Raw genomic sequence first — 13,478 nt, forward strand, 5'->3', positions numbered from 1 at the left:
TGCGATGTTCTAGTCAATGCCTTGCTCACATGATCAGTTCTTCCACTAGTATCCTGTTATAGGGAAGACAGATATGTATTAAACCCAAGGAAGACTGATACATGTTAAACCTATGCAAATAACTTTAGTCTCATTTAAAGAACACCCATCTTCAGGTGCAGCCATGATCAGAAGTAAGGCTTAACATTTGGGGGCTGTTATATACGAGCATCAGTTCATGACACTTAGGTGTCATGAACTATTTTATGAATCCTCTATTTGATTGATGCTCTGGAAATCCCTAGTCAAGTGCTGGGGTCTCTAAGTTACATAAGCAATGCTATCAGAAATATTCTCTGAGTACCTGGTCTAGTCCATCTCACGGGTCCCCAGGAAAGTACCTTTTTATTTCTAGTCAGTAGGTGATTACAAATACTTTCGGAGAAGAATTCAAGAAAAGCAGAACAGTGTTTAATTTTTTTAAAAAAAAATTTGAACGGCTATGGTTAAAGATCTGATGAGAATTCTTCATGAAAAGATAAAATTGTAAAAAACTTTGCTTGTTTCTGTGTCAAACCCAACTTTAAATATCAAAGTTGTGCAAATATTGGAGGGATAGGTTTTATGATTGATAACACTTTACCATGACATATATGTAGATGGCAAGGGTAACAGGGAATTTCTAATGAGATGTCCACAGCCTGTGGAATATGTATGTTAATAGGATTTACCCACACTAAAAGGACTCGGAGCTAAAGCCCATCTGTGACAGTGTTCTTAGTATGACTCAACACACTCAGGAAACCTAAATTTTTGAAAACATTTCTCTTTTTACAAGGTAAAAGAACAAATTCTTAGATTTTGTGTGTGTGAGTGTGCGTGTGTGTGTGGGGGGGTTCTATGAGAAATCTCAGGGTTACTTCATTGTCAAGATTTTCTTCTGGATGTGATTTTGGGAAAGCAATTTTTCAAAAGCATCCATTTGAATGCTTGAATGCACAGGATTCTAGGTCACTGTGAAGCAATACTTAGCAGACAATTTAGTGAGAATGACAGTGAGAACACTCAGAGGAAACTCAGGGGTGATGGAACCAGAAGGCTGTCTCGGTGGCTGAAGCTCATTTTCATTTACTATATTTTAAATGTTTTGGTGTGTGTGTGTGTGTTATATTTATGTTTGTTATGTGTATGCATGTGTGCATGTATGCTATATCTGTGTTTGTGTGAGTGTGCATATGTGTTATTATTTGTGTGTATATATATGTGCTTGTATGTGAGTGTGCATTATGTTATGTGTGTGTGCATGTACATGCATTTTTGTGTGTTTGTATGTGTGTGTCTGTGTGTGTGTATGTGTGTATATGTCTGTGTGGGAGTGAGTGTATGTGTGTATATGTGTTTATATGTGTGTGTGAGAGAGTGTACATGTATGTGAGTGTATATATATGTGTTTCTGAGTGTTCATGTGTATTTGTGTATGTGTGTATATGTGTAAGCATATGTGAGTGTGTATGTGTGAGTATATGTGTGTATGTGTTTGTGTGTGTATGTGTGCATGTGTGTGTGTTTCTCTGTGTGTATATGTGTGTATGTGAGTGTATGTGTGTGTGTGTTATGTATGTGCCAAAGGCCAAGCAAGAACATTAGATTCCTTGGAGCTGGATTTCCAGGCCTTTATAAGTCACTCCAGCGTGGATTCTGGGAAGTAGCCTGGGTCTTTTGTATAAGCAGTACTCACTCTTTACCACTGAGAGTTCTCTCCAGCCCCAAGCTCATTTTAAACTACCCTTTACAATGATTTTATCCAGGATTAGCCATATTTGGCCACGGGAGACAAGGTTCCTTTTCCAAAATTGTTTTGTAGGTTTTTATGTCAGGTTTTATCTCTATCTTCTTCCTCTTTTTCCTCCTCTCTCTCCTCCTCTTCCTCCTCCTCCTCTTCTTCCTTCTCTTCTTCTTTTTCTTCCTCTTCTTCCTCCTCCTCCTCTTCTTTTTCCTCCTCTTCCTCCTCCTCATCCTGGAACATCTGTCATTTCACTTTAAGATAGAATCACAGTCTCTTCTCCATTTTTGTCCCTGCATTTCTTTTAGACCGGAAAAGTTCTGGGTCAGAAATTTTGACTATGGGTTTGTAATCCCATCCCTCTACTTGAGGCCCTGTCTATCTACTGGGGATGGATTCTTCGAGTTCCCTCTCCCCACTGTAGGGCATTTCATCTAAGGTCATTCCCATCGAGTCCTGAAAGTCTCTCACCTCCCAGGTCTCTGGTACTTTCTAGAGCTTCTACCCAACTCCCAACCCTCAACCCCCATGCTGCTTATTTCCATTCATTCTCCTGGCCCTCTGGGCTTCTCTCCTGTTCCCCACCTCCACTTGATCCTGTTCCTCCTTCCCCTCCCCTCCTGGGATCCCAACCTTCCCTCTACCTCCCATGATTATTTAATTCCCCCTTCTAAGTGGGACTGAAGCATCCTTACTTGGGCCTTTCTGCTTGTTAAACTTACAGTCTGTGGGTCGTATCCTGAGTATTCTGTACTTTTTGGCTAATATCTACTAATCAGTGAGTACATGCTATGCATGTCCTTTTGGGTCTGAGTTGCCTCATTCAAGATGATATTTTCTAGTTCTATCCATTTGCCTGCAAAATTCATGATAGTCTCATTCTTAATACCTAAATAATATTCCACTGTGTAAATGAATCACATTTTCTATATCCTTTCTTTGCCTGAGGGATATTTGGACCATTTCCAACTTCTGGCTATTACAAAGAAGGCGGCTGTAAACATAGTAGAGCACGTGTCCTTGTGGTATGGTGGTGTATCTTTTGGGTATATGCACAAGAGTGATATTGCTGGTTCTTCAGGTAGAACTATTTCCAATTTTCTGAAAAACACCAGACTGATTTCCAGAATGGTTGTACCAGTTTGCAATCTCACCAGCAGTGGAGGAGTGTTCCTCTTTCTCCACATCCTCAGCAGCATGTGTTGTCACTTGAGTTTTTTTTTTTTTTTTTTATCTTAGCTATTCTGATTGGTGTAAAGCAGAATCTCAGGGTTGTTTTGATTCGCATTTCCCTGATGACTAAGGACTTTGAACGTTTGATCCATCTCTTGGAGGTGTAGGGGACACCAAAGCCTGACACTGTCCTGATTCTATGCTGTGCTTGCAGACAGGCACCTATCATGGCTTTCCTCTATGAGGCCCTACTAACAGCTGACTGAGACAGATATTTACACTCAACCACTGACTGAAGCCGGAGACCCTGATGGTTGAATTTTAGGGGAAGAATGGAAGAAGCTGAAGGGGAGGGAGACCTCATAGGAAGACCAGCAGTCTCAACTAAACGGACCCCTGGTAGCTTCCAGAGACTGAGCCACCAACCAGGCAGCATACACAGGCTGGTCTGAGGCTCCGGGCACATATATAACAAGAGGCCTCCCTGTTCTGGCCTCAGTCGGAGAAGACATGCCTAATTCTCGAGAGACTTGAGGCCCTGGGGAAGCCGGGAGGCCTGGTGGGGTGGGACACACCCTCTCATAGGCAAGAGGGAGGAAGAATGGGATGAGGAACTGTGTTGTGAGAGGGCACTGGGAGGGGGCAACGGCTGGATTGTAAATAAAGTAATTTTTAAAAAAGACAGAATTACACTCTCCCACCTCTAACAGAGACACAGCTTCAGAGTCTTAGTCATTCTCTTTTCCCTCATTCTGTCTCATGTTTTATTTACATACTCGGAGCAGTTTGTACCACGGTGTCATCATTTTTTTCAAAAAGAAACTAGTAATTAGGCAATATGAATTGTTACATACCAGCACTCTATGAGACAAGCCAATTTTATGAGTATACCATCTCGCAATTTTCATGGATACTTGCTTCCTCATATTGTAACTTTTTAATTTAGCAAAAATCATGTTTTTTAACAATCCCAATGTATCTAGCTGCTCCAAACCATGTAAAAGTAAGAAAAAGTAAAAACACTGAAAATTATGCTCTGTAATGAATTTTTAATATTTTTCTTTCTTAGAAATACTCTTGGTGGTTGATGAATATCTACTGCTCGCTATGATGTTAGGGTTACAAACTATCAGAAAAATTTTAAAAAGTATTTTAGATAGATATGGTAAAGGCAATTATTGTTGAAAAACTCATTCACAAACCTTTTATTTTACTTTCATGTAGCTAGCACAAGAGGTGACTCAGAAGATAAGTCGCTTTAATACCCCTACAGGACTGGTGTTATTTGTCAAAATTCCCCTAAGTCACAAACTTGACAGAGCACTTGGGGAAATCCTAATGCTTATGGATTTTGTAAGCGCCTCATCGCCAGGAGCATTTATCTCTAAGCCAATCATAACAGAGCTCCTTCGTGGGATTTTACAAGTTAATTTAGTAGTTCCATCTGGGGTAAGAGACTGTCCCATATGCTTAGCATGTGCAGATCAGAGAGGAGGCGGCACGTGGAGAGCCTATAGCTTCCACTCTAAAATTTAACGCTCCATGCGCACAGTCATGCGAAAGCCGCCGCTTCATATAAAGTAACGCAGTTGGGTCTCTTCTTGCTTCCCTTTTATATTTTTGTATCTAAATTGAGTTTTAGTGGATGAACCAAGTTAAGAATCTGCTTAATAATGCTTTTTATCACTAACACCAACAAAATAGAAGCAGCCTCCATGTCCAGCAATAGATAAATGGATAATGAAAACGTGGTACAGACACACTTAGAGTCTTAGCAGCGAAGAAAAGTGAAGTCATGACATGCAGGGAGCCAGTCAAGTGCCGAGTGGACTCGTACTGTTGACACTGGCACAGCTACGGCAAGGACCCTGGTGGCAAAGCCTTCCCTGGGTGGGGTTTGGAGGGATGGCGAAGGCTTCCCCTGGTCCGAATGTGAATGTGGACAGTGCATAGGAAATGTCTGCTGTAGCTCCTCCCACTTTGTTTACGGCCTGAAGACTGCTCGCCTACGGAGAGACTGCTTCAGCTGAGATGAACTGATCCTGACTCCTTGTTCAACTGTGTATGGCAAACACTGTGAGGTGTGGGGTGCTGCAGCTTCTCTATCTGAGAAACCTGATCACCAGATCCCACAGTCTCTGTGACTGTGTCTGTGTGATTGTCTTTCTTCATTCCCTCACTGCCTCAGTAAGGGCAAACCCCTGGAGCAGCGCAAGGGTGCAGCAATGAAGTGTAGAAGAATGGATCGAGCTGGACAGTGGTCTACTAAGTAAGATAACCGACTTAGAATGGCCGAGATTGCAGACTGCATGCTCTCATGTTACATCCTAACTTTTAATATGTGTATGTTTGTGTGCGTGTGCGTGTGCGTGTGCGTGTGTGTGTGTGTGTGTAGCATGTGTAAGTACAGGAGTGAATGTGAGGATAGGCTATGAACCTAAAAAGGAGACTGTGGAAGGGAAAAATGAGTTGTTGCAGAAACTGGGAGGGTGGGGCAGTCAGAGCAGAGAGGTGTAGGGGTGGTGCTGACGCTGTCCTGTTTTTCAATTGGTTCTTCATCTGTCAGTAAAGAAGCCATGGGCCAATTGCTGGGCAGAAGGAATAGACGAGCCTTCTGGGTCACTGGAGGAGAAGAGACTGATGCAAGAGAGGAGGGTAGAGTTCACCAGGCTTCTGATGGGAGAAAAACTGCCCCACGTGTGAGGTCTTGGGTGGAGTGGCCGCTCCTACACACAGGTGGTCGGGGATAGTAGACGCAACTGAAGTTAGGGCAGGTGGAAGCTACAGAGCTACAAATATTGCTAAGGGCACGCTTTTCCAGGCAGGGGATAGTAGTGCCCAGCAATTGAGCCAAGAAGGCAAGCTGAAATTGAACAAGTGTGTGTGTGTGTGTGTGTGTGTGTGTGTGTGTGTGTGTGTGTGTGTTTTATCCGTGGATTAAGGGAGGCTGGGTGGGGGCTGGTAGTGCAGCCCATTCCGGGAGCCCTGGAGGGTAGGGAAAGCTACACACAACAGAGAGGAGGCTATGGGAGTAACAAAGCATAGAGTGCCGTAAAATACACAACACAATGCGTAACCCAGCACTGCGTATGCTAACTAAAATGTTTGAAAATGTAGTGAGGCCTAGAGGAAGATTTCAGGTCACTGGGTGCTGTGTTCTCCAGCCTCTCCTCTTTCATTGACTTCCTGCCTCCACAAGGCAAGCATCTTTGTCTCCAATCACGTTTCTATCCATCGAGACCTCTCAAGCCACTGCCTCCAATGTTCATGCCAGTTATTTCTCTTCAATTCCAGTGTATTTCATCAGTTTCCACAGGAAGGAATCATGCAGACACTAAATTGACATGTGCCCAGTGCCCAGATCAATACACTCATTCTAGAAGAGGGTCAGCAAAGGGCTAGTGTAGCCATCTTCCTCCAAAAATTGTACCTGGTAGCCCAGGACCATACAATTAACTCCAGTCTTCCCTCCAGCCCCCACTGGAAGAGCCCCCTCCGTCCTGGCCCCAGCATGAATAGGCAAGTGATCTCAAATCTTCCCTCTCTTCGTCTCTTCTCCTTACATCTCTGTTGGGGATAGAATTGTGGGAGGTTTTGGCTAACAGTCTCACAGCCTTAATTTTATTTATTGACACATTTGACTCTGGGGACACCAACTGTAAACTTACTCAAAGTGGTAAGGACATTGCTGGCTTCTCTAGCTTCTTATTTGAAAGGCTGAGGGTAACAATCCTCAGAACTTCCAAAATAAAACAACTTTTGGAGTCCCGTGCAAGGGGGCAGAGGAAACACAGTGAACAGAAAATGGTTTTCTAGAGCAGTTTCCTCCACTGGCTTTGTACCACTGTGTCCTGAGGCAGCCAGTCCAGGAGTGAATTCCCCCTCTTAGCAGGGGTTGGGGGGACATGCTTGCTTCTATGCATATTGGATTTTCTGTTCTCATCTTTGGGATGCCAGGCCTAGAACAAGAAAAGCAACTGGAGTCAAGATTTTAAAAGCAAGTAAAATAAAGTAAAGTGAAGATAGAGGTGGGAATGGAAGTAAGCAGAGGCTCCCGTTTCCGGCCAGGTGGAAGCCCCGACATGGAATGACTGAGTACTCAGACAGAGCCGTGGCTGCAGAGGGGAGGGATGAAGGCAGCTGCTAGCCTGCTGGGATGGGTGAGTCTCCGGAGATGGAAAACCGGAGGGCTGGCAAGCAGGAGACTGTAAGCGGCAGGAGCTCCTGTAAGAAGTGGTAAGCTCCTAGACAAAGGAAGGAGTAGGGTGGCCCAATATATAGTCTCAGAAGAGGATGAAGCAGAGGACAAGCAGGAACAGGGATGGGGACCAGACAGCTTTCTAGAAGAGGAACAGGAAAGGCTTGCTCACACCTGAGACACAACCGGATAGCCAAAGCAGGACCAGCCAGCATAGCTGTGTGTGCCTGTAATCACAGTCCTTGGGAAGGGGAACAAGAGGGTGAGGGTGTTGGGGTCAGTCTGGAATACTAGCAAGATCCAGTCTAAAAAAAGTGAAAATAAGAGAAAATCAAAAGATTTGGTAGAGTTGAAGACAGGTAGTGAAGGGGCGGGTGTCCGGCACCAGGGAGGCTCAACATCCATGCCTCGGCTCAGCTTCCTAGATGGAGGCCAAGAGCCAGTGTTCAAGGCAGGAGTGGTTTTGCATTCAAAGCCTTCCAGATCTGTAAGTTCACAAATCTAAAGCCCTGGTACCCAAACCGAGTGTGGTGTCCTGGTTGCCCCCCTGTGCACACCCCCCACACACACACACACATGCAAGATGAGCCCTAGCCTCAGCCTTAGGCCAGTGAGCTCTGCTCTGAGGAGAAACTCCCAGGCTCAAATTCTGACTTAGTCCATGATGGGTAGGCACTGAAATTCACTCCATCTTCAAGGTGGAATGCTGCTGTCTCACTGGGTTAATGTGCTGGGATACACTTTCTATAGTGCCTAGCACCTTGTGGGACCACGATCTAAAATGGGATCACAGGATTAACCTCTGGTGTTGGAAGTGCTTGGGAGGTCACCCTGAGCTGCATGCCCCACCTGATGTACACACTGAGATTTTCAGTCTGTCATTTTTGTCCTTTGGCTGTTTGTGCCTGAGGAGTTTCTAGAGAATTGATGTCCGATGACCCAATGCTACATACATTATCTGTGTTGTCTCAGCACAGTAATGAGCACTGACTTCTCAGAATTATTGGAGACATAAAATGTAGAGGTTGGAGCCTGTGGGAAGAATTAGGTCAGTAGGTCATTGGAGGTATGTCTTTTGGGGGGGGGGTGTCCTTGGGGACTGTATCTTACCCTGACACCTTCCTTTATTTTCCTGCTTCCTAGTCGCCATGATGTTAACCCTCTACCTCCCTCCACCTCATGCATTTCCTGCCACAGTGGACTAATAACTCTGAAGCTGTGTGCTATGTCTATAACCCACATAGTTTTAATCCATGTAGTTTCAAAACATCTTAGTTCAGTCAAACAGAATAGGACAAGCTGACCCATTGATCAGGCTCAGGACTGGGTAGAGAACTCAGAGAGTTGTCAAGATAAAAAGCAGCTCTATCCCTTGAGAGCTTTTGTGGTTAATGTTCAAGGGCATTTATTTAGATAGGACACATCTGGTCATACAGATATGCTTCAGTAGTTAGTGTGTGTGTCTCCAAGATGAAGAGCAGTGTTGAGAGGATACTGCCATGAGCAGTAGACGTTTCTTGAAGATCTTCATTCACAGACTAAACCCAGGGCCTTTGAATTCTAGGGGACCAGTTCTGCCACTGAGCTACATTTCTAATCCTTGTGTTTGTCAGACAGGGTCTTACAGACAGCCCTTGAACTTGTGCAATCCTTCTGCCTCCCAAGTTCTGAGATCATATTCATGTGCCACAACATCCAGCCCATTTCTGGATTTAGAATACTCTATAACAACAATGATATGCATTCTCTAGGCTAGGTGTCAAAGTTATAGTCTACAGAGTCAGTAATACTCACCTTGTCCACAGTCAGCTGAGATGCCAAGGTATGATAAACAAAATAACAAACTTGCCAAGACTCATGCAGAAACTAGAATGAAAAGACCACGAACATGGTCTTGGTTTCTTAGGTCCACAGACTGATTAAGTCTACAATCAAGGTATTCCCAAAACTTTACTCTTATGAACTGTTAGAGGTGTGACTAGTTGCTTCCTTGACAGATTGACCAGTAAAGCATTCCTGAGCCAGAAAGCATCATGCAACATGGCAGGACATTGACAAAGTTGTCAAAGAGTCATTCTGGAACTTGCAAGACTACCAACTCCCCTGTTCACATAGGGCCATGAAAGAACATCTCCTGAATGGCCAAGTTTCACCAGCATCATCTTTGCTTAGTTCTATGTGGAAGAGTCCTACTGGGCACTGTTGTCAAAGAATGTGGTGTCTGATGTGTGGCCTTTGTCCTGGAGCCACGTTCCCCTCTGAGATGAAACATGTAGCTTAACATTCTGCTATTAATATTTGTTTTTCATGGATAAAGGCATTGACTCATTTCTCTCTTGAGTCCAGACCCATCCAGGTTGCTGCAAGAAGCTCTGGGAAGTGGCCCAAAAGCACAGGGACTCTGGCCAAACCATTCCAACCACAGCCTGCAGACTGGAAGGCCACACAGATCTTTCAGATGTATCCAACAACTACAGCAAGAGACTCACAATGCTATTCTGCAACTTCCTGCTGGGCTGGAGAAACCTCCACAGAGATTGCACATTGGCTCTTTGGCTCCCTTTGAATCTTTCTAAGATTCAAACTGGGTTCCGGTTTGTCACAAATGCAAATGAACGTTTGCCTCATAAGTTAGGCATTGGTGTTGGCTATCTTTGCAGTGAAGACAAAACCTACAAATGTATGAGCTTGACTCATTGGCTTCATTCTGTGCAGGTTACTGGGAGTTAGGCTATAGTACTGTAACAACTATCTACACTCAGTGGCTGAAGCCCACCAGAGCTGCTTGCTTTCTTCTCTTGTGTTCATGTATCATTTGAGGCAGCTCTGTATTATTTCACCCTCCCTCACCTACAGTATTTAAATCACGGAGTACAAGGAGACATCTCCTGCTCGTGTCAAGAGCTTATAGAGACTCTGGAGCCAGATTTCTTGGGAAGCAGATGGTGAGGCACATATTGCTGTTCAGAAAGTGATTGGTGATTACAGTTGGGAGAGACACCTATTGGGCAGAGAGAGTGCAGGAAAGATAGCCAAGATCATTGAGGGCCTTTTTCTAGATGCTCTTGCACTACTATGATCCATTGGCATTGCCCCGAATTGAGGCAAGGGAGCTCCCATTCTTTGAACCAAACAGTGTTCCTCATAAAGATGATTGTAGAAGGACTCATAAGTGCGCTCTCAGCGGTTAGCCCTCATGGCTGCTAAGGGAAGGGGGCCTTGATCCTAAAAGGCACGATCTAAGTGATGTAGCATTCACCACTATCTGGCACAGTAGGCTTAAGCATTCTGAGAACAGCTTCCTCAGGTTCTGGTTGGTTCTCTTTACTACTTACCAAAGGAAGGGTAGAGGGTTAGTCTATACCCCAAGTGGGCATCTTTGTCCTCAACACTACTTACTGTCCTAATCTGCTTTCTATTGCTGTGATGAAACACCATGGCCAAAAGCAACTTGGGGAGGAAGGGGTTTATTTGGTTTACAAATCCTGATCACAGTTCATCATTGAGGAAAGTCAGGGCAGGAACTGAAGGCAGAAAAAGAAGCAGAAACCACAGAGGATCACTGCTTGCTAGCTTGTTCCCATGCTCAGCCTGCTCTCTTCTAGAACTCAGGACCACTTGCCCAGGGGTAGAATTGTGAACAATGGTCTGAGCTCTCCCACATCAGCTGTTATTCAATATGATACCCCATAGACTCAACTATAGGCCAAGCTTATGGAGGCATTTTCTTTTCAAATAAGAATCTCTCTTCCCAGATATCTCTAGCTTGTGTCAAACTGACAAAAACAAAACAAACAAAAGGCAAATCCTAACCAGACAGTGACAGTTATCTACCTTGCAGCCACTACTGGTCTGCTCATCAAGGATTCTAACCTTGTAAAATAATATAGGACATCGTCTCTGAACTTCTGGCCATGGTACTGTTCTTAGGCCATGGACACTACATCTGCCAACTCACTACCAACTGTAGACAGGAGCTCCAAGGAAGCCCAGACAACCTGCTCCTTGTTCTGCCTGCTTTTGCTGTGTAACAGCAGCCCTAAATTCCCCTGACAATTAGACACTTATGTAGTCACCCTTGCTACCTTCTGGTCTTGAGTCAAAAGAAGATCAAGGTGGTGAGGTAAAAACCAAGGCTGAAAGCTTAATGAGATGGTTATTATCCGCTTTGGGGTTTTCCCTTTGGGAATTAGGATCTCTAGATTCACAAAGCCTAGCACAGTGTCGAGAAGCATGTTTTTGTAAGAAGGATGTCCACAGTAATTGCAAGGGTCTGCTACATTTACCCTATGGATCTTGACTCACTTATTCTACCTATTGGGACTTCCAGCTCCTCTAAAGCTCCTTGGTTTCGGGGCACTGATTTAGTTCTTTTTGTTGCCATAACCACAACTGAGTGTGAGGTCCAAGCTCTATAGCAAGGAATGGAGGCAGGTCATGAGAGAACAAGAGGTTGAAGAGAGTCCAAGGAATTGTAGGCAGATAAAATACACTTTCTTCACCAGCATGCAGGCTACAAGACAGACTGATGGTGGCAGGCACCCAGACAAACACTGGCATATACAGTCCACACATAACCAAGCACAGGAACACACCCAGACTGACACACAAGATGAACAAAGGTAGACATACAAGCCTACAGACAGTCATGAACAGACTGCTGAAGTTATTGTCTTATTTATTAAACAAAAACAAAGGCAACATAACACATAATATGTGGCATTTTGCCAGATATCATTATATGATGGATTACATCACTTTACATTATGTTCCGGGGACATCCTGTATCAGCCATTTTGTGCTGACTCATAGCCTCCTAGATGTTCATGGATAGGTGTCTTGGCTCATGCAGTATATCTGTACTAACACCATGTGTCTAAACCAGTCCTTACAGCCCCATGTTCACTACACGTAATTTTATAAGGAAAAAAGTTTATTTGACTTTCAATTTTTGTGGCTAGAAAGTCCAATCTGCCTGGTTCAGACATAGGATCACATTAAATAATATGAGAGTGGATGCTGGGTGCTGGGCGGAGAATTTGAGGACTCGATGTTCGAGCAGAGGCCGGAGCGCCTGCCTGAGCCGCCCTCCCCCTATGGCGCCAAGCTCTGCGAGCCGCAGTGGTTTTTTGAGGAGACAGAATGTAGTGACGATACCGAAGTTCTCACTCTCAAGAAATTCAGAGGGGACCTGGCCTACAGACGACAGGAATATGAGAAAGCACTGCAGGAATACTCCAGTATCTCCGAACAGTTGCCATCTACTAATTTTGCCATGAAAAGGGATGTCCAGGAAGGCCAGGCTCGGTGTCTGGCTCACCTTGGGAGGCATGAGGAGGCGCTGGAGATGGCAGCAGACCTGGAAAGCAAAGCAACCAACACAGACCATCTGACCACGGTGCTCTATCTCCACCTGGCCATCTTTTCCAGCCTGCAGAGCTTGGAGAAGACGATTCTCTGCCTGCAAAAGCTGATTTCTCTGCACCCTCTCAACCCTTGGAGCTGGTGTAAATTGGCAGAGGCATACCTGAATCCAGGGCCAGACCTGCCAGCATTGGGTGTGTCACCTCAGGGACACAAGAGTTCTGCCTCAAGTGACAAGGCTGTCAGTCGCTCTTCTGTGCACTTGGGAACAGGCTCTCTTTTGTCTTTCCCCACAACCTTGCCTGAGAGCGCACTGCTTTCTGTGGAAGCAAGTGGTTGTACTACTCAGCAGGCTGAGGAGGCTCCAAAGAAGATGCAGAACTGTCTGGCAACACGGAGGGAAGAAGCACAGATGGAGGCTCGGCGGAAAGCATGTGCGTCTCTGATCCGTGCCAGGCTATGGGGGAAGATATTGTCCCAGAAAAGATAAAAGAGGAGCTTCATTCGGAGGTGAAGTGTGTGGGCCCCGCGGCCCTGACTGCCTCCGTGGTTGCGTCCTCCAAAGAATTTGAAGACAAGTGGTTCAGAAAGATCAAAGACCATTTCCGTGCCTTGGGAAATCAGTTCCATGTGGAGATTCAGATCATCGCTCAGGAAACCACTTCAGAACCTGAATATCCTTGTTTACTTACACAAGATCTGTGCAATCATGGAAAACTAAAATAAAGAGGATTCTTTATATTGTTTATAAAAAAAAATAATATGAGAGTGGAATGGTAGCCAGCAAGCACAGCAGTGACACAAACATGGCAGAACGATATCAATGAGGGGCCACCTAGTCACTCCTCTCAGACCTGGCCCACTCCTGACTGTGAGAGAGTGGAGCCTCTTCATTGAATGACCTTCTACTAGGCTCCTCTTCAAGGCCATGCCATGTCACCTCAATGTTGCCACAGTTGGAGTCAAGCTTCCAGAATGTGA

At 44.9% G+C, this 13,478-nt stretch overlaps 1 pseudogene; it reads left to right on the forward strand.

Moving 5' to 3' along the window:
* Positions 1-7,109: 7,109 nt before the first annotated feature.
* On the forward strand, positions 7,110-13,248 carry LOC114631370 (annotated as a pseudogene).
* Positions 13,249-13,478: the final 230 nt, after the last annotated feature.

This window comes from Grammomys surdaster, unplaced genomic scaffold (genome assembly GCF_004785775.1).
Source record: "Grammomys surdaster isolate TR1022 unplaced genomic scaffold, NIH_TR_1.0 361, whole genome shotgun sequence".
Lineage (NCBI taxonomy): Eukaryota > Metazoa > Chordata > Mammalia > Rodentia > Muridae > Grammomys > Grammomys surdaster.